Source organism: Hippoglossus hippoglossus, chromosome 16, assembly GCF_009819705.1.
Source record: "Hippoglossus hippoglossus isolate fHipHip1 chromosome 16, fHipHip1.pri, whole genome shotgun sequence".
In the NCBI taxonomy this organism is placed as follows: Eukaryota; Metazoa; Chordata; class Actinopteri; order Pleuronectiformes; family Pleuronectidae; genus Hippoglossus; species Hippoglossus hippoglossus.
In genome coordinates, this window is record NC_047166.1 from 26,653,874 (window position 1) to 26,674,467 (window position 20,594).

The window sequence follows — 20,594 nt, forward strand, 5'->3', positions numbered from 1 at the left end:
AATACGGCTAAGTGAAAACTCTCCGTGATTTTGACCTGAATTTGGCATCTGACAAGAAAGAGAAGCCGCTATTAGCTGAGGCAGTACTGAAAAGATTAGTAAAATGATATAAAAGTGTGTGTCTGTGCGTGGGTGTTGCCAAGTTGTTGATATCTCTGGTTAAACTGGATCTTTGTGTTAGCCAAAAGAGTTTTAACTCATTGAGTCTGGCGAGTCTTTTCATTCTGCAATATTCGCCTTGAGCTGAACTCCCCAAGTGGTATTTCTACAGAAGTGGAAGTGGGTGGTGTGGGTGGGAAGAAAGAGTGCAAAATAGAAGGGAAGAAAAGAGAGAGAGGAAAAAGAGATGGAAAATGTCAATTCTGTGTTGTTCTCTTTGCTCTCCTTAGTCACTCTAGAAGATGAATTTTTTCAAAACAATCATAAGAGAAATGCTTAATTTAATGTCATCTACCTGACCCCAGCTGGATCAGCCCATTTTCTCTTCAGCTAATCACATTAGGGAAAATTACATGCACAGAGCTACAGTTCTATTTAAACAACTTGATTTTTCTAAAGAAAATAAAAACATAAAGAATCCCAACATATTAACGGACCAGCCTGAGCTAAAGTACTAAAAAATACAGGCAATTTTCCACTTACCACTTAAACCACGCAAATAACAGATTTAATTTTCATACACTGTAAACAATTCTCATGTAAATTAACAGTAAAATACTTGCAGTAGAGTTGTCTGCAGTTTACTTAATTTTACATTTCTCCTACTGTAATCAACTTTACAGTGATGTACTGAATTTTGGGCTGGATATCGATTATTATCGCGATATAACTTTTCCTCTATAGAAATTTAAGACATGTCGATATAACGTCAATAGAACTCATGCCGTCCATGTTTTGACGGACAACCGGAACAGCCAATGAGAATGAGCATAGCGCCGTGCCGAACCAATCATGTGGCTGGAATAGATTACGCCCACATCAGGTTAGGTTGATGCCCACAGCACAGAGTGTAGGAGCAGCAGCACACGTGTTAATGTTTGGGCTCCTGCACAGAGGTGGACGATTCTGCATCGATGCAGTGACTGAACACAATAATGTTTTCAGCTACGTTCATAGTTTTAGCGGGTTTCCACCGCTGAATAATTATAACACAGCTGCTTCAAGACAGACGCACATTAAGGACCAATCCCATTTCACCCCTTGGCCCTACCCCTTAGCCCTTCCCCTTCGTTTTGCGCGTTCACATGCAGGGGTAGGCTGTCCCAATACCTAATTTTCGCATCGACTACTGATGACGTGTCGGGTTTTCGCGACGACTACTGATGATGGTAACGGCTTCTTGAAGGGCTGTCCTAATTCGTAGGGGAAGATTTCAACCACTACTCCTTGTGACTCCGTTTCAAGGGGCAAGATAACCCTCGAAAACAAGGGGTAGGGTTAGGGGTAGGGCCAAGGGGTGAAATGGGATTGGGCCTAAAGGTCCGGTCGTCCTGTGTCGGAGTCTGCTTCCTCCTCACTCCCCCTCTGACCTGCGCTCACTTAACACTTTAACAATAAACACCATCACAGATCACAAGTTACTAGGACACGTACAGGACTGAGGTTTACTTTGTTTGATCCGCTCTAGAGTTTATGAGACACATGTATAAATCTGGTACACAACACAAGACGTAACGTGACGCGCACAGTCAGGACATCAGGGTTAAAGTGTCCAGAACGATCCAGAGTCTTGATCTGACATCATCGATTAATAACTATTTAGAATATAGGACTAGATGGTGAATATCCCATGTGATTATCAGTTAATGTGTGAAGAGGGACAGAGACGAGCGGGGGGACAAACACACACACACACACACACACACAGAAGTTCCTCCTGCAAATTACGACGTAATGCAGTGTTTTAACTTCATAGATGCAGAAGAATCGACGCCCTGTTTATCCAGGAACCTAAATATGAATTCGTCAGCTTTTTAGATAATAATATAAGTGTGAGTGATTACAAAATCAACTTGTTGACCAGTGGAGAAATGCGCCTCAGTGGAGTGGAGCTGATTTAAGTTAAGATAAGATCAAACTTTATTAATCCACACACTGGGAAATGTTGTTGTTACAGCAGCAGGCAGGTCAGAATTAGGTAGACACGAGAATAAAGAAATAGAAATAGGTAATAGAAAAAAATTAAAATAAATGATATACACCTTTTCACTGTAGTTGTTTATAGTAAGTAAAGTGCATTGCACAAAATTATTGTACTAGCAAGTAAAATCAGTTTTTTGCATATAAAAATTATATTATGTTTGTACAGAAGAACATTGTACATAAACACAAATGTGCATACAAATTATTTTCTGGTTATTTGATTTATATCGTGATAAGATTTTTTTCCATATCGCCCAGCTTTAACTAAATTACAGCACATAGCTGTATTTTCTTATTGTCACAGTAAACTACTGGCAGCAGGGTTGCAAGCAATTTACCGCTTACTGTAACCTCAATCTAAAGTTTAGTGCTGTATCCACATAGTAAAACACTATAGTGTTTTACTATGTGGATAACAGTGTATTTTATTTGCAGTGTACTATTAGCAGCAGCCTGTACAATATTTGTTTTTGTTGGAATTACACAATAATCTTAAAAACAGTACAATGTAATTTAATGTAATAACAGTATGGATGAGTTAATTACTATAGATTAAACATCCCCTTATCTGTAACCTTGTTTAGCTGTTTTGATTTGAAACTCTATACATATTCTATAATATATATATATATATATATATATATATATATATCACCTTCATCAGACAATTATTATTATTATAATTATGGTGAGGTAATGTGTGTGAAGGACAGATGGTAGGCAATTTTATTGCATGTGAAGCCAAGAAGTGACATGTGAAGTAAACACAACCAATAACTAATCAACATTTCTGCCAGAGTGAAAAACATTGCACAAATTCGGCTAACGAACTTAAACAGGAAGAATAATAGGGTCTGCTCAGATACTGCTTTGATACACAGTAACCTTTAAAGGCAAACATTTTGAAATACAACAATGGTTTACCTGTCCTGGGATAAATGAACAACTTCCTTTTTGTGTACAGAAAAAGTTAGAATACCAACATTTTTTAAGTGAAATAATTAAAACAAACATAAAACATACTAAATAAAAAAAAAATTGTGGACAGGAGAACAAGACTATGTTCTACACAGGAAGGAGCAGATTTGATCAATTCTTAATTATTAGTAATCAATAAATAAATAAAATAAAATCAATATGCAAATGAATGGTTATAAAATGAACAGTGAAGGTTTAAGTCCGAGCACTGACTGTCACAATCCAGCTGTTTTGCACACATATGCACGAATAATCACAAATGCTAGTTCTTTAATTATAAATATAATTTATTAAACATAGTAACATTAATTCAAATCAATAATACTATCTCAACAAAAGTCCAATGTACTAAAGACACTACCAACACCGACAACTATAATGATTGTAACACTGTGTGTGTGTGTGTGTGTGTGTGTGTGTGTGTGAGTGAGAGAGAGAGAGGGGCAATAAAGATGGCGTACGAGGTCACGCTGGTGACGTCATATCGCCAAATTCAATATGGCAGCTGAACCGCATGATTTAAACAAAGGGAGTTCGAGAACAAAGGACAATGTGACCTAACTCGTGGCTCTAGTCGAGGAATGGCGATTGATGAACAACGTGGCTTGATCACACTATCTGGTCCCCAGAATGTATATAAGTGTGATTGTGTGTATAGATGCATCTGAATGTGTGTCTGTAAGCGGGTTATGAGAGAAAGAGAGAGAGAGAAGAAAGAAACATGCAATCAGTGATAAGAGGAGATCTAAATCACCACCAAGGACAATATGCGGTGATTTTACCATGTGGTAACCAGGCTAACCCTGAGGTCTGTCCAGCTTGGTACCGGTCTTCTAACTTGTAAAATACCCGCTATTGCTCTGACGTAGGCAAGTCTAACAGTTCGCGGGTGTGCCTAAAGCACGGATTCTATACACAGCAGTAAATACACAGCAACAACAAGGACCCAGCGGTCCGACACAATATTGTATTAAAAACTAAATATTAACTAGTCTCTGCCCAGACATAAGCCTATTACTTGGTGCTGCTCCGTGGTTTTTCTGTGCGTAATCAGCGCGGTCCGTGGCAGAAAGGTAAAAACTAACAGAGTAAAACGAAATGAAAGTAAAACAAACGTCTGCGGGTTTGCTCCCTTTTAGTGACCGGGTCACACGGAACAACTTGGAGAGGTCCTTGTAGTAACAGCGGAGCACGGGAAAAAGCACAGAGCTGAGGAGCCAGCTCTCTTTTATCACCTGCATGGCATTACAGGCAGCTCCTGGGGGGTCACGGGGAGTCTGTTGTCTCTCAGCCAGTGAGAGGCCAAAGTTCGAATTCAGACAGTGGTTTGCAATTCCGGGGGGTCCACAAGGGAATTCTGTCACACTTTAACCAACTACTGAAAACTCTGGCTTAGGCTACTGGGGTTACGTGTAGGCCCCTCTATTGTTCTCTTTACTGGCTTTAGATCCCAACAACTATGATCACATAATTAAAGACAAAAATTGGCAAATAATCGTGGCTGCATTGACGTGCCTTGGTAGAGAGTTCTCATTGACCTATGAAATTCCACTAACAGTCTATGAGGTTCATCACAAGAGGATTGAACATGAGGATTGACTGTGACATACTTCTTCTGAATGACACTCCCTGTTTTCTTGTAGACGATCTAGCTCCTAACGGCTTTTATCCCTCTTTCTGGGTTGATTCCAATTAATTCAATTCAATTTTATTTGCATCGTGCCAAATCATAATATACATTATCTCAAGGCACTTTACATAGAAGATCAAGACCTTAAAAATGATAGAGAAACCCAACAGTTCCCACAATGAGCAAGCATTTTGGCGACTGTGGAAAGAAAAAAACTCCCTTATAACTGGAAGAAACCTCTAGCAGAACCAGACTCAATGTGGACGGCCATCTGCCTGGACCGGTTGGGGTGAGCAGAGACTAATTGAAGCATCTAAAAACTCTGGAATCTGAGATTAGAGGTTGAATAGAAATAAAGTTAGCTACTATATGAAGTGATCATGGAGTTTGGGTTAAAATACACATGGGAAAAAAAGAGAAAATGACTAATGGACAGTGCAAGCCATACCTTGTAGGCAGGCAGCTTCCCAGTTAAAGATGTAGTACACTGAAAACAGAGCAGCAAGCCCTGTAAAAACAACAAAGTTTTGTGGATGCCCTCACATACGATATGATCCTCAGTGCTGATCATCCAGTGTCCAACTGTCACATGCTCTTTTCCATCTGAAACTCAAACAGCATCTCGACTTTTGCAAACGTCTTTATTAGGAAGAAAATTAATGCTTCATTCAAGTACACTTAACTTTAAAAACCTATCTAATATACAATATAATAAATGTTAATTACTGAGCAATATTAGACAAGGAGTCAAAGGTTGGTCCTGCAGCAAAACAAAACTGTGGTGAGAATGTTAGTTTCATAGGATGATTTTCAAGATGGCAAAAATTCAATGCAATATAAATGAAAAGAGAAGAGAAACAAACTACTGTCTGCAAGAAGGATGAGTCCATCTGAAGTCTGAAAAAAGCGTTTAGCAGCTATCAACAATAAAAAAACACATAGTTCCATTTGTCATGTAACTATTCAGCATCAATACTGATACAAATTTAGAAGAGCATCAAGTTGACTGAACCTGCATTGTAAGCATGAACTTAAACCTGTCTACCATATGTTTTTTGTAACTCTCTCCACTGGCATTAATAATGATGGATAATCAGAACAACCCTATCGTACCAATCGCAATGCCAGAAAACAAATGACTGCACCAAACATATCAAACATGACATAAATCTTATTAAAAGAAATACAGACTGAAATGTCTCTTGTGTGCATATGCATACCGTCTTACGTGCCAAAATATGTCGAGCATAATGTTGGAGTATTTTCAAACTTTAGAATAAAAAAGTTTGCTAACATTCTCTGCTATCGTTAGCTAAGATTACCACATCCCATTATGCTGAAAATGTACAGAAGACAGAGGATAAACACACAGTAATGCTTCTAGCTGCAAACCAACTGACCATACAAACTCCAATATAATTAAAGTTTATGGAAAAAAGGTCCAGAGTTGGCTTCAGAACTTCGTGTTCCATGTGTGGGTCCTCCAGAAATTTAGTAGCATTCTGTTTTTGTGCTAGTTAAATAACATTTTATTGAGCTTGAATCCAGCATAAAATGCATTTTTCAAATCTTTTCCAAGTGCATCAAGCCTAATTCAATTTGATTAAAATATACCTTTCGAAAAATGTATCTTATAAAAAACTCACTCAACACTTTATGATCTGTATTGTTCTTGTATTTGAGGAGACAAAAACCATTAAGTGGCAGGCTCATGTTCACACCTAGAGGCTTCAACCTGACTGAAACAGTTAGAGATTAATCGTTATATCCACTGAAGGAGATTATTAATCATTAACTACTTTGATACAGCCTTAATCATTAAAATGATTTTTCATGCACAAAAATACTCTCCCTAGTTACAGCTTTTCCCATATTAACCCTCAGAGCTTTTTTTTGTCTTAAAGGATAATAAATGCACTATCTTTAGGTTGTTGCTGTGGGTTTTGGACATGTTCCTGGCATTATATATAGACCAAAAAATTTAATTATCAAATTTGAAAATAGAATGTAGATAATCTTTCCTTAATATGTTAGTACGTGTATGATACATGGAAACTACAAGGGCAGAGTGTTTACCTCCACCAAGGCAGATTAGCCACTTTATCACAGTATTGCATCAGATACATATACTACGTGCACAGCAGACTGTTTATCGAACACAGGCTAAATATCCATTCTCTGATATAGCTGAAAGGAATATTTGCTAGCATACAGCAATTAAAAAATTATCACCAACCCAAAAATACACATTTTGATTCACATAATCTGCATCATTGTCCAGATCCGCACACATTTTCACATATTAATAGATACTGGGTTTCTACAGATCTACAGAATTTTTTACAAAGATCTCGCCATTATTTCTTAAGACAAAACTAAAACAATTATCCGCACCAAAATTTGGGACTCATACAACATCCTTCCTCCAAGTTTCATAATTTCAGTAGTTTCATCATGATACTACTAAATAACAAGAGTTAAGCTGATAAATATAGATGAGCTGTGCATCAAAGTTTAACAGTGATATGTATTAGATTTGACATGATATGGTCAGCTGATGGTTTCTCTAGCAAAGTGTCACCACCATGTTGTTCTTGTTGAACTGAAAAAAACCTTTTCCACTCGTGGTCAAAGATCCGTCCGTCACCAACATTGTCAAATTGCATGTGCATTGATGTGGCGTGAACATGAGATGAGAAGCTGCTCCCCGAATTTTTTCTACACTTCTCTTTACAGAATACAGTTGCTGGAATCAGTTTTGCCAACCAGCAAGTGAATCCAAATTGGATCAGTCTCTTGAAGCCTAACCCTCAATTAGACCTTTGCCTTCACCCCATGGAAATTGTATTAATATTGCTCAAACCTGCGAAAAAAAGATCTTTAAAGAATCAGAAGAATTTTCCAGAATAAGTCACCCCATCCATGTGGATCATCCACAGAACCAACAGTGAAACAGTATTTTGGAGTATATGTTTTGAGGGGAAATAAATTCCCGGAAGAATGATTTGAATCTTGGACTTCAGGGGGCAGCTATACTTACCACTGAAGGTCAGAGAGAAAGAGAACGTGTTGAAAATTCAATAAAAATGGATGAACCACTGGCACACTTAGCATTCGTGGAAGCATGTCGGACGAGGGAAGCAGTCAACTGCAGAGGTAAATAATAGACTTGAGTACTGTAGCATCTGGGAGGGTCTTATACTCAGAGGAGTCAAGTTTAACTTCTTGTTGGAAAGACGTGAGCTGCTGTCTGCATGGAACTGTCCTCCCGTCTGTCCTCCCATCGCTCCCCCCTCCACCCCGCCAATCCCTGGTCTTTTTATACCTCTGTCCTTCCCTCAGCCTAAAACATCCTTGCCATCTTCAAAATACCACCACCATTACTTAGAGAATAGTTCGACCCCCACCCCTACACCTTGCCTGCCTGCTCCGCCTCCTTGTACTGAAGCTTCTTTTCTTTTTCAGCTGTTTCCTCTGTTGTCAGCAGCTGTTGCTCACATACTTCCCTTTATTCTGGTCACAACTGCTCTGTGATCAGCGGCGCTGCGTCATGATCAGAGCAGAAGCTGCAGTTGGTTTGTACCGAGCTGGAGTCTCTGTGTCCTCCTCCACTCTGCTCTCACTTGAACTAATAAACACTCATCACTAGTTATCAGGACCTGATCAGCACATGAAGTAACTTAGTGTTTGTTTGATTCGCTCCAGAGTTTATGAGGCTGCATTTAAACATCATGAAAATGACTTGGCAACATTTTGTGCTCTGTACAACACGAGACGTGACACACACAGTCAGGACGCAGTGTTTAAGTGAAGGGAGCGACGCGCAGACATGATCTGACATCGATTCATAACCAAACACATGACCATAAGTTTTTTCACCTAAATCATCCCAATAAAAAATTAACTATGTATGTGAACCAGTTTGTTTTCATCTGCATGAACTGAACTTGGAACTCGTTCTTTTTAAGTGTGAACTGGCTCAACACTGCTTCTACAGATGGGCTCAGATTCAGATTTCCCATTCACATTTGATTGTGTAAAGGTTTGGGTGTTAATTTGATTTAAAAAAGAAAAAGAAATAAGTTTTATTCAACCATCCTATATTTGCTTAAAAAAAAGAAGAGCAAAAGCTAAGATGCCCCAATTGTTAAGGATAAAGGTTATCTTTGAGTTTGATAAATAACATCATCCTATGTTTGCTCAGAGGCATAGCAAAGAGACAGCCAAATTTAATTATGGTGTGGTATGTTTTAGTTTGATTTTATTTTATTTTTCAATCTTAATAACTATCATTTGGACTTGTCATCGATAAAAAAACAAATGTTAAATGTATATATCCACCTTCTGTCTATCTTTCCATTCCCGCAACAAAATACATAGAAAATGGGGATTTTTCGGACATTTAGAAATGGTGATTAATCGTGATTAATCAAAGCTACCCTGTGATAATCTGATTTAAAATGTTAATCGTTTGACAGCCCTAGTTCTTTGTTGTTAAGCATCTCAACCTGAAGGGGGGAGACAGAAGGAGGGGAGGAGGCCCATGGTCAATGTTAGTTTGTGTGTTGCACCTAAGGCTTAAAAGGACAAACTGATTATAGACTTTACTGTATCAAGGTGGCACCGACTGGCCCCCCCTTAGCAGTGCCACTGCACTAAGGCACATTACTCTGTGCTGCGTTACATTGTAATCTGCAGGGGAAAACGTATGTCTGCAAGAGTGTGTTTGCGTGTGTGTGTCTGCTCGTCTCTGTTACTCTTCAAACACAAACTGATAACCACATGTATTTAGTTATTAATCGATGATGTTGGATCATGACTCCGGATTGCTCCGCACACTTTAACCCTGATCTCTTGTCTTTGTGTCTCATGTTGTGTGAAGCAGGGGAATGCATGCGCGGTGTGTTTAAACATGTCTCTCATAAACTCTAGAGCAGTCATTCCCAAAGTGTGGGCCGCGGCCCCCTGGTGGGCCGTGCAGCCACTGCAGGTGGGCCGTGAGAGGTCATCAGAAAATAAATAGATAAAAAAGTTTCAGATTTGTAAGTAAGCAATAAATTACCACAAAACATTTATGATTGATTTAAAAAAAAAAAAAGTAATCATCACAGGTAATGAAACAAAGACATGAGATATAAATTCCACGTTGTTCTTATTTTATCTGACCTATATAGCAGGTGTCATTGTTTTTGCTGACCGTCACATTAACACTTGAACGCATCATTAGCGGGGGAATCATAGGTGAGGGAGAACTTTGTTGTCTGCTGGGTCGAGCAAGATGGAGCAGAGGAAAGCTGCTAATGACGAAGGGGAATCAGAAAGTCCAACTGAATCATTCAAAACTAAAAAGAGGACTCGCAGAAAGGACTCAAGTGAGTACCTGTCGCTGGCCCAGAGGACAACCCCCAAGCCTGTGTGTGCTGTGCGCTGAGATGCTAGCTAACAAGACCCTGGGACCATGTAAAATGCGCCGCCATTTAGAAACTAAACATGGACAATATTTATCCAAGCCTCGAGCATCTTTTAAAAATACGCCTTAAGTATATTTGGTTGCGCCTCAAATGTGTTTTTCTTCTCCCTGATATTGTTGTTGTGCTCTGTTATACAAACAGCAAGAATATATTTTTAACAATCCACTATTTGCACTTCATGTTTTTTTACATTGGTTGCTTTGCAAATTGTTACGCTTAAATGTGGATGTTATTGGATTTGCACTGCACATGCCTACGTTCATATACAATTATTTTAGCTATAAAATGAATAATCTGTTTGGTAATAGATGATTATTGTCCTGTGTGTGGATCTTATAGTTGTGATTAAAGGTGTGGGTGGGCCGCACAAATTTTTCAGTTCTCAAATTGGGCCGCGGCATTCTTAAGTTTGGGAACGGCTGCTCTAGAGAATCAAATCAACACAAAGTAAACGTCAGTCCTGTACGTGTCCCTATAACTTGTGATCAGTGATGGTGTTTATTGTTAAAGTGTAAAGGGAGTGAGGAGGAAGCAGACTCCGACAGAGACTCTGACACAGGACGACCGGACCTTTCATAAGCGTCTGTCATGGTCCTGGAGCAGTGCTGGTTCTAATTATGCAGCGGCAGGACATCAATAAAACAATGAACATAACTGAAAACATGAATCGATTATGTTCTGTGTCTGCATCTATGCAGAGTAGCTCACGTCTGCATCGCGTTGCATCTAAGAAAGAAATTGACTGGTCCGTAGAGGAAAGTAGGAAGCACGCACATAATATAAAATAAAAATCTAGGTACATGGATTCCCATCATAATTGTTGTCCAAATGAGGTTTCTTCCATTCTTTCCAAATTCATGACATTGGAAGGACCAGCCACGACTGCGCTCCTTCTCAGCATTAAAAGCAATTAACAATTTCTTCTTACCCTGAAAGTGCGCACACACACACACACACACACACACACACACACACACACACACACACACACACACACACACACACACACACACACACACACACACGATTATATTATCAGATAGATAGATACATAGATTGATTAGTGGATCTATTGACACCTGCAGCACAATTAATGAACTGATATTTATGCACACTGGTAGTATCGACATGAGCTTTACATTTGGGACAATTTGGTGACATTCCTGTTTTATACCTACTAGTAAAATATGGTGAAATATAAATACTATGCAGAATATTGTATTGTAAATTTGGTACACATTGAGATATTGGAAAGCAACAGCAGTGTCTGCTTCAATTTACAATGTTATAAAACAGATATGAAGCAAATCCTCATATTTAAGAGGCTAGGATTACAGAGTATTTGGTGAAAGAATACTATATTTTAATGTCTTCTTTTTTGGGTGATTGACTAAGTAATTACTGCGAAAAACCTTTCAATTACTTAAAACCGTGAGGCATTAAGATATTATTAATACTCATGTGATACCAATTATTGGTGATACGCCCTGCAAAAGTATTAGGACACCTCTATGCAAGGAAAATCTTGATGCATGGTAAATCTTAGTGGTGCACCGATGTATCGGCCGTATATCGGTAGCGGCCGATATTCGCCTCGTTTACTGCCATCGGCGTATCGGTAATAAACTTGACTTTCACCGATAACATTGGCCGATGTTCATTGGTATGTTTTCTGCAGCCTGCCAATCTGGCATCCAGATTATGGTACACTGGCGCCGGGTTTACACCGGGCGCTGAAGCGCCGCGCCGCGCAGCGCAGCGCCAAGGAAAGCCAGGCGCCTCCCATCCACCCCCCTGTTAAACCTTTGTGTGGTTCACATGGGCTGCGATGCGCCGCGTCGCACCAGCGCCCTTCACCGATGTTTTCGGCGTGCGAGCGAGCGTATCGCGCCAGGAAAGAGACTGAAAAATGATTTTAAACAATATAAATTACATATTTTGTATGATATAAATGATCAAATATGCATCCTATACTTTGTATTCCCCTTCTGTTGTCCTGGAGTTTTAATTTTCCCAATCACATAATTAAATGTCCCCCTCTGCCCATCCACTACAGCCACACAAGCAGTCATATAGATAAAAAGAGAGAGAGGGGGGGGGCTAAAGGCTTGCTTGGAGAATACGTCATTTACCCTCGACACTCGACATTGAACGGGTGGAACGCTTGTTGTTGTATGTAACCCGTTCAATGTCGGGCTGACCGGCGCGGAGAAATGCGGGTCCGGTGTGAACAGCCAGGCGGCTGCGCGCTTGAGAATGACGCTGCGCGGCGCGGGGCGGCGCTTCAGCGCCCGGTGTAAACCCGGCGTTACACACCAAGAAGGCCACATGCAAGTAATAAACAAATATCGGTATCGGCTATCGGCTAGATTGTTGTTTTAAATATCGGTATCGGCCAAGAATTTCCATATCGGTGAATCCCTAGTAAATCTGCCTCTCCTTGGTGAGGTGTGTGGCAGTTAGAGGGAAGCAGGAATTGACTGTTTAATCAAATTATTATCTGCCAGAAAAGAAGCATGCAGACAGACAGACAGACATGACATGCACATAGACTGACACAGACAGACAAAAGCCCACTTGTTTCTTCCTTACCCTCCCATCTCTCAAAGACAAAAGAGATGATCTTTTGTTTTACTCTTGTTTCCACTGCTCTGCTGTTTAATTGTTCAGTCTCAGAGATGAGACACAAGACGCCATGCTTTGTTGTTTGTCTGCTTTTAACATCGGTCTGCCTCTACCACTTTCTCCCCCCACACACTATCTCTTCCTCTACTCAATTGTTTCCCCTGTCTGTCCTTTTCCCATCTATGATCTTTGCTCCTGTCGGCTCTCTGAGCTCTTTATCTCTCTCTTTGTCACTAACTCTCTCCCTCTTTTCCATTCTTAGTTTGTTTTCTTATTCATTTATTTCCCCTCTACTTTTCCCTTTTTTGTTTTTTTCCATCGATACTTCATTATCACAATGATGCCAAAATTCTACTTAGGTACTGTAGATGTCGTAGGTATGTGGTGGATATGCAAGTCCTCTGGAATGACAAGGTCAGCAGCATTATAATAATCTGTTAACACAGCATTTCAAACAAAAGATGGAAAAACATCTGACTTCTTTAAGCACCTCAGAAGCAGGTAAGTCAGATAAGTACACTACAAAAAAAATATTTTGGGATTTACTTAAAAAAGTTATGTCAAGTGGTTCCATGCAACTGTGTTAAGTAACTGCTAAGGTTCTTTATTTTTTAATATGGACAAAATTTTTATGGATTATTCTTACATTAAACCTACTTAATACTGTTACGTTCAAATAATTCAAGTTATACAGAAGTGAATTGAGTATATTCAATTTAACTAGTTTAGTTAATTTGTAATAGATTTTTCTTACATTGAACCTACTTAACACTGTGATGTTCAACTAATTTAAGTTAAGTAGATAAGAAGAACACAGTCAAGTTAAGTTACTAAGTAAGACAGTTGCGTGGAACCACACTTGACATAACATTCTTAAGTAAATTGAAACTCAACACAACAAAGTAGATATAAAGTAACTGAATTTGTCCTACTGAAATGCCTGGCTCTGTTAAATAGAAAAATAATGTTAAAAAAGGAATCTCACACACAGTGTCTTTCACAACAAAACTGCATTTATTTTGCATTAAACGGCAGTTTGTAAACAGCTAACTGTAGTTGCATAAATTGCAAGCAACTTGACAGAACATAATAAAACAGCAGCAGCTTAATACATAAAACCTCAATTCTCTCATAGCCTTCTCATTTTCCTCTCTCAAAAACTGTCCTTTAAGTGCAGACATGTAAAACAGTAAGGGTTAACAAAATGTATCTGTTCACTGTATTGATGCTCACAGGCAAATTTTTTACTTGCCTCAGAACATTTCTCAAAAACAATACTTGCCTTAAAGCCACAGTTGTCTCTGAAGTCCAATTGTTTTTGTTCTGAAATTTTACATAATTCTTAATACAGAGGGATTTTTGTCTTGCCTGACCCTGTATTTCTATCAAACTTTTTGGCTCCACAGTGCCCTCTGTGTTACAGTCAATGATAGTGTGGAGGTGGCAGGGAGAGCACCTCCACCTGTAGGAGAGGATCATTCCACGCAGGTGAGAGCTGTTAGCTGATTGATCCTCAGCTTTAAAAGGCAGCAGCGGTGCTGCCTCTGGAGGAATACAAGCGGAGAACTGAGACACGAGAATCACGGACAGAGACGCACATGGACACTGAACTGAACCGAGCTGCAAAGCCGAGGTGCCAGCTTAAAAGCTAGCACAGTTAAGTTGCGTGTTTTTGAGTTACAGTTAAGAATAAAAGATGCTGAAAAGCAACAGCCTTGTCTCTGGCTGTGTGTTGGAGAGCCCCATGGCACGGTCAACTGCCACGGATAGAAACACAGAATTACAACCCGGTGCCACTTTTGTTTAGATAAAAATACAGGGACAAGCTAGGGAAATACCCTTGGTATTGAAAAATTATGAAATATTTTAGAACACAAACTAACCCAACTTCAGAGACAACTACTGTAGCTTTAAGGAAAGTACTGCATATCTATTGCATGTATGAAGAAAGGGAGCTTCCAAATATGGTGGCTGCCATGAATTTAGAGGGGATCCGTGCGCACAACTCCCAACATTCGATAAATCAAAGCGCTCTCTCAAAAGTCAAAAAATTGTCCGTAATAATCCATCCACATTTAAGCGTAAAAATTTGCAGAGCAACAAATGTAAAATATTAAGTGCAAATAGTGGGTTGTTAAACATACATGTATATTCTTGCTGTTTGTGTAACAGTGCACTTGCACATTACATTTCACAACAATAATATCAGGAAGAAGAAAAACACATTTGCAGCTTAACCAAATATACTTGACGCGTTTAAGGCCCCTGAAGAAAAAATGCTTGCTCTCACATGTCCATAAACTGGCTTGGGGTTGCCTCTGAGCCAGCACTCGTAAATCCAAGCGACAGGTACTCACTTGAGTACTCTCTGCGAGTCCTCTTTTTTGTTTTGAATGATTCAGTTTGATTTTCTGATTCCCCCTCGTCATAAACAGCTTGCCTCTTTCGCCCTGACAGCCACTGCTCCATCTTGCTCGACCCAGCACATCTCAAAGTTTTCCCTCACCTATGATTCCCCGCTAATGATGTGTGATGCGTTCAGGTGTTAATGTGATGGTCAGCAAATACAATGACACCTGCTTTCAGATAAAAGAATAACGTGGAATTTAAATCTCATGGCTTTTTTTCATTACCTGTGATGAATACTTTTTTTTTTTTTAATCAATCAAATATTTTGTGGTAATATAATGCTAACTTACAAATCTGAATTTTTTGATTGCCCACCAGGGGGCCGCGGCCCACACTTTGAGAATGACTGCCTTACAACATCCCGATGGAAAGACTGGCATGCTAGACTCTCTGTGAATCGTGTGAAAGTGTCCTTTTTCTCCTATCAAGACAGTCAAAAGCAGATTTATTGATGCAAGATTTGGCACATGCACTAGTAATATAATTTTATTAAAAAATGTTCCCCAATTGTCCAAATGAGAAAGAAACTGCATTAAGACGTCTCCAACTGAGTTTTCCAGTTTTCACAAACTGTGGTGACAGGAGCGCAGAGCTAATGGGGTGATTTTATCCTTACTACAAAACTGTGATATCATTTTAAATGTTGTCTCTAGTGTAAAATCAGCAAGACTAAAACACTCCACAAAACAACTAATCACAAACCTTGTTTATGACAGCCATGATCTCCACGATCTTGCTTCCTGCTGCTCCTCCCTTCTTACGGCACCCTCTGGACAGCTTGGTGGAGTGGTGGTCAAGTTCTGACATAAACTTGGACATCAGTGGGATGGTGGTAATACATGTGAATTATATGAGTTTATGGGGTGGGGAGGGGAGACACAAAACAACAACTTACAGAATTTGGCAATACAGAAATAAAAAAAAAAAGCTGCATGAAAAAAAAAATTGTATTGTTCAGTAGGGCTTGGTAATATGGTTGAAATATTAAGATTTTTTACATTCCAAATTCTGATAAAATATTTTTTCAATAATAATTATCTTCTAAGTGTGTCATGTTAAGAGTTGGACACTTATTTCTGACTTACCACACGTTCAGAAAAAAGCTGGCCATCTGCTTTTGAATTCTGCACTGGAGGGCATGTCGATTATGAATTCATGCCTCCTGTGGGCAAAGGTTTTGTCCATCTTCACTTGATCATCAGATGGTTGTCCCTCTTCTTGACCTCAGATAGTAGTTCCAACCTCTCTTTCTCAAGACTCTCTTTGGACTGGATAGTCTGGTAAGTAATTCACTTCGGCTCTCCTGGGTTTCTTTAGTTAGTTTGGCCTTGTATGCGTGTCGCCTCGTCTTTGTTTCAGGGAATTGATGCTCATTTGCTGCTATGCTGCTAAAACCTTTATCTTGATGTTCTCCTTTACACTTGACATCTATTGCACTTCTGTCCGTCCTGGGAGAGGGATCGTCACATGTGGCTCTCTCTGAGGTTTCTACGTTTTTTCCCTGTTAAAAGGGTTTTTTAGTAGTTTTTCCTTACTCTTGTTGAGGGTTAAGGGCAGAGGATGTCACACCATGTTAAAGCCCTATGAGACAAACTGTGATTTGTGAATATGGGCTATACAAATAAAATTTGATAAATTTGATTGATTGATTTCAGAGATTATATTTCTCAGGCTAGTGCGATAATTTGCCATTTTGTACTTTAAACTGATCTTTCAACCATAGAATCCAGTGACAGAATGGATTTTTGCGGTGACACAGCGTCATTAGAGATCCTGAGTTTCGAACTCCGTAGAAACTGTGGAGGCTCTCACTCAGACTTTTGCATTGACACATGCACCTCCTCCAAAAAAAATGCAGAGGATCTGCGGCGATCTGCCTCTCATCCAATGTCAGCTGGGATTGGCTCAAGACCCCCACCCTCCCATCCATGACTGTCAAAAGATATATGGCAAATGGATGGATGGAATTGTTGGATTTCACCTTTATTGGTACCGGCTATGAGATTCCTGGTATCCTTACTGCAGAATAATGTCTATTACCAGCCTGCTAAGTTAACAAAGGTCAATGTTTCTGCATGGCTGTTTGAGTTGCCTTTGGCTGATAGAAGTCAGCAGGGTGAGATGGTGTATGTACATATGTGTGCATAAGCAGTCTCTATTAATGATGGCTTTTTTAATTGGTGCCCTTGGGTCTTGTTTGCTTACTATTAAATCCAGGGAACTAACTGCGTATGTGTATTTTTTTTTTTTTAAGCGCTAAGGAAGTACTCCAATACCAGCAAACATTTTAACATATTAAAGGATAATATTTGTTGTCTTCTATATTATTATTGTCTACAAATCCAATCAATTGTTTTAGTCCATCTCTCATTACTCTCTGTGACACTCAGCCGCAAGCCGACTGGGTTCATCTTTTTTTTCTTCCAAAAACTCAGTAACTTTTAACAGCTGGGCTCTGCAGCTCTTAGGATATGTTTCTCAAGCTGGAGGAAACAGTACTTTGGGAGCTATATTCAGCTGCAGATTGTTTATTAAGGAAAAGGTCAATAATCAACATGGAATGTGATAGTGTGGAATCAGTGTGGTTATATGGTTGAAATGATCACGGTGTGGTGCATGTTGTCAGTGGCAATGGCACACTGGCGTCTTGGTAGGCGGCACTGGCCAGGGGCCTCCAGTTCACCTAATGGTAATGCAGCTCCAGCTAATCAAGGACCAGGGGCCTCATTTATAACTGCTGCGTACGCACAACAGGGCCTGAAAGATACTTACACCACAACCCTGTAAACGTTCGGATTTATTAAAACCAACCTCAAGGGAGAATGTGCGCACTTTACGCTAACTCTGACCCATGCGTGCGAACATTTTGGAGACGGGAAATTACGATGCAGGTGTGAGGTGATGAATTGAAGCCAGATTATTGATCCACTTCATCTTTAACATTAAAACCAGCAGTGTTATATGTGCTTGCGCGACAAAACAGTTCCATAAGAACCTTCAATTTAAAAAGATATTAAACAACTTACAGCAAATTACGTTCAAATACCAATTAAACAGCGCAGTTGAAGAGCCGATTCATTAATAGTTTTTTATATCTTCTAACACTGTGTATCATCAAGTACAAGTGTGTGTAAAATCGTTGCAGTGAATGTGATTGTGCCATCAGGCGCACAGAGTGCACCGAGCGCACTGGATATCACTCACGAAAAATAAAGAAAAACTACTGTGATGGAAATTTGACCTGGTGAGACTTCTGAAATAAAGAGATTGGAGAATCATAGTCTTTTAAGTAGACTTTATTCCTTGCAATCATACAGTATGCTTTTCGTGTGTGTGTGTGTGTGTGTGTGTGTGTGTGTGTGTGTGTGTGTGTGTGTGTGTGTGTGTGTGTGTGTGTGTGTGTGTGTGTGTGTGTGTGTGTGTGTGTGTGTGTGTGACTGTGTGTGAGAACTGTGTGTGAGAACTGTGTGTGAGAACTGTGTGTGTGTGTGAGAACTATGTGTGTCAACTGAGTGAATAGTAAAATCCCAGGAGATAAGACACATGCTGAAGGCCTCCTGGCCAAGCCAAGACCCAGACACTGGCTGAAGGCTTCTTCGAGGTCTTGGTGGGGGAGACAAGCCCAGTCAGATTTGTGGCTCTGATGTCATCTTAACAGTTTCACAAGGAGAAATAGTATGCATAAGCAGAGATAATACAAGTGTGGTATAATGGTAAAATTTGCCATTACATTCCTCCCTTTTGATCATACAATGATCACAACAGTATATATAAAACATAATAAACATCAGACCCAGAAATTCACAAAGATTCAATCTCGGACATCATTAACATGGTGATAATCATATGCTCCTCCCAAAATAAGCATTGCAGGTCAGCTGAAGAGATACAATGCATCACAAAGGTCAAATGTCTTATTTGAAAATTATTTAGTCTGACTAAAAGTTTCAAATATAAGTCTGAATTACTGTTGCTAGCACTGACTTAGATATTTTGTAATGTCGGAGGGGAATAAAAGTTGCTGTTCTGTAAAAACATCTGTTATTTCATGTCTTATAGAAGTCTAACATAAAAACGTGTTTATTATTAATAAATTCCGATTCACACGATTTAATTTCGATTTGATTCAGTATCTATTCAGTTAAGGATATATCATTGTCAAAAACACCAATTTTGCTTGGATATGTGTAAAAGTGCAAGGAAACCTCTAAATTGGTGCACTATAAAAAATATCTGGATAGCAAATTTTGTAGGGTGATATGTCATAACTCTCAAACCATTTTAGGATACTGATATAAAAATAATATTATAACATTATCATGCAAGTTCACCTTTTCAAAGAGCAATGAACATTACTCAGTCTGACATTTGCCTTTTATTTAGAAATATTAAAATATCCTTTATGAATAAAACATAAAAAACAAATAAAATAAACATCTAATAAAACAATAAAAAAACATAAATATAATAAACGTCTAATAAAACAATAAAAAAACATAAATAAAACAACTCACAACTAGAACACCAGATAAGATGGACTCTCTAGTCCCGTTAACAAAAATTGCTCTTGAATACATAAAAACATTTGACACAGGATATATGTTACCAGCTCAGTAAACTGCTTCTCTAATTGAATTGTTAAAATCTAAACATTCATATTGTACAGTTACAGAATTATTGGGACAATTACTAACTGAGCTTTTTAGGAGGGTATGAACCCTTGGGATAAGAACAGTTTAATAATCACATCAAATAGGAGCACTTAAACAAAAGATATGCTAAAGTTAAACTGGGAATTAAATATTTTAATTCATTACAAAGTATTATATAGAATTAGTCACAAAAAGGGTAACAGTCCTGTAAATCATTTATAATATCTAAATTATCTATGGAGTTAAAGCAACAGAAACACAATTATTAGAATTATAAGAATTCACTGTCTGATTACTAGAATCACACTAACAGAAATCATGGAAAGCAGTAGGGATTTGTCTCAGGTAGAAACAAACATGGATGGCCTCACCCGCAGGGGTGAAGTTCTGCTATCTCCATCGTCATTGAGTGTTTCTCTTTGCTCATAGGGAACTCAGAGGTGCATAGTCTTAGTCAAGTCTTTGTTCTTCTGCGTCGGTCAAGTCTTTGTTCTGCGTCGGTCAAGTCTTTATATGTTTGGGTGAGAGGGATTTGCCCTCTGCGGTGATCACATGACCCAGAAAAGTTACTTTTGTCGAACAAATTGCAATTTAGATTTTTCACGTGAAACATAGGAGTGCATACTGGTGAGTGATGGCAGGGAATGATTACTCCTACTTTTCGTAATGATTCAAAAACTGGAGTAA

At 39.0% G+C, this 20,594-nt stretch overlaps 1 protein-coding gene and 1 long non-coding RNA gene across 3 annotated transcripts in view; one reads left to right on the plus strand and one right to left on the minus strand.

Moving 5' to 3' along the window:
- The window catches only part of LOC117776873 (low-density lipoprotein receptor class A domain-containing protein 4-like), a 71,099-nt gene that overhangs the window by 15,434 nt on the left and 35,071 nt on the right, over window positions 1-20,594 (plus strand). The window lies entirely within an intron of this gene.
- On the minus strand, window positions 764-19,165 carry LOC117776887. The gene is made up of 3 exons (XR_004616509.1): window positions 19,033-19,165; window positions 7,164-7,169; window positions 764-774 (listed from the first exon to the last, which is right to left on the minus strand). It is a non-coding gene; the product is annotated as an uncharacterized LOC117776887 (long non-coding RNA).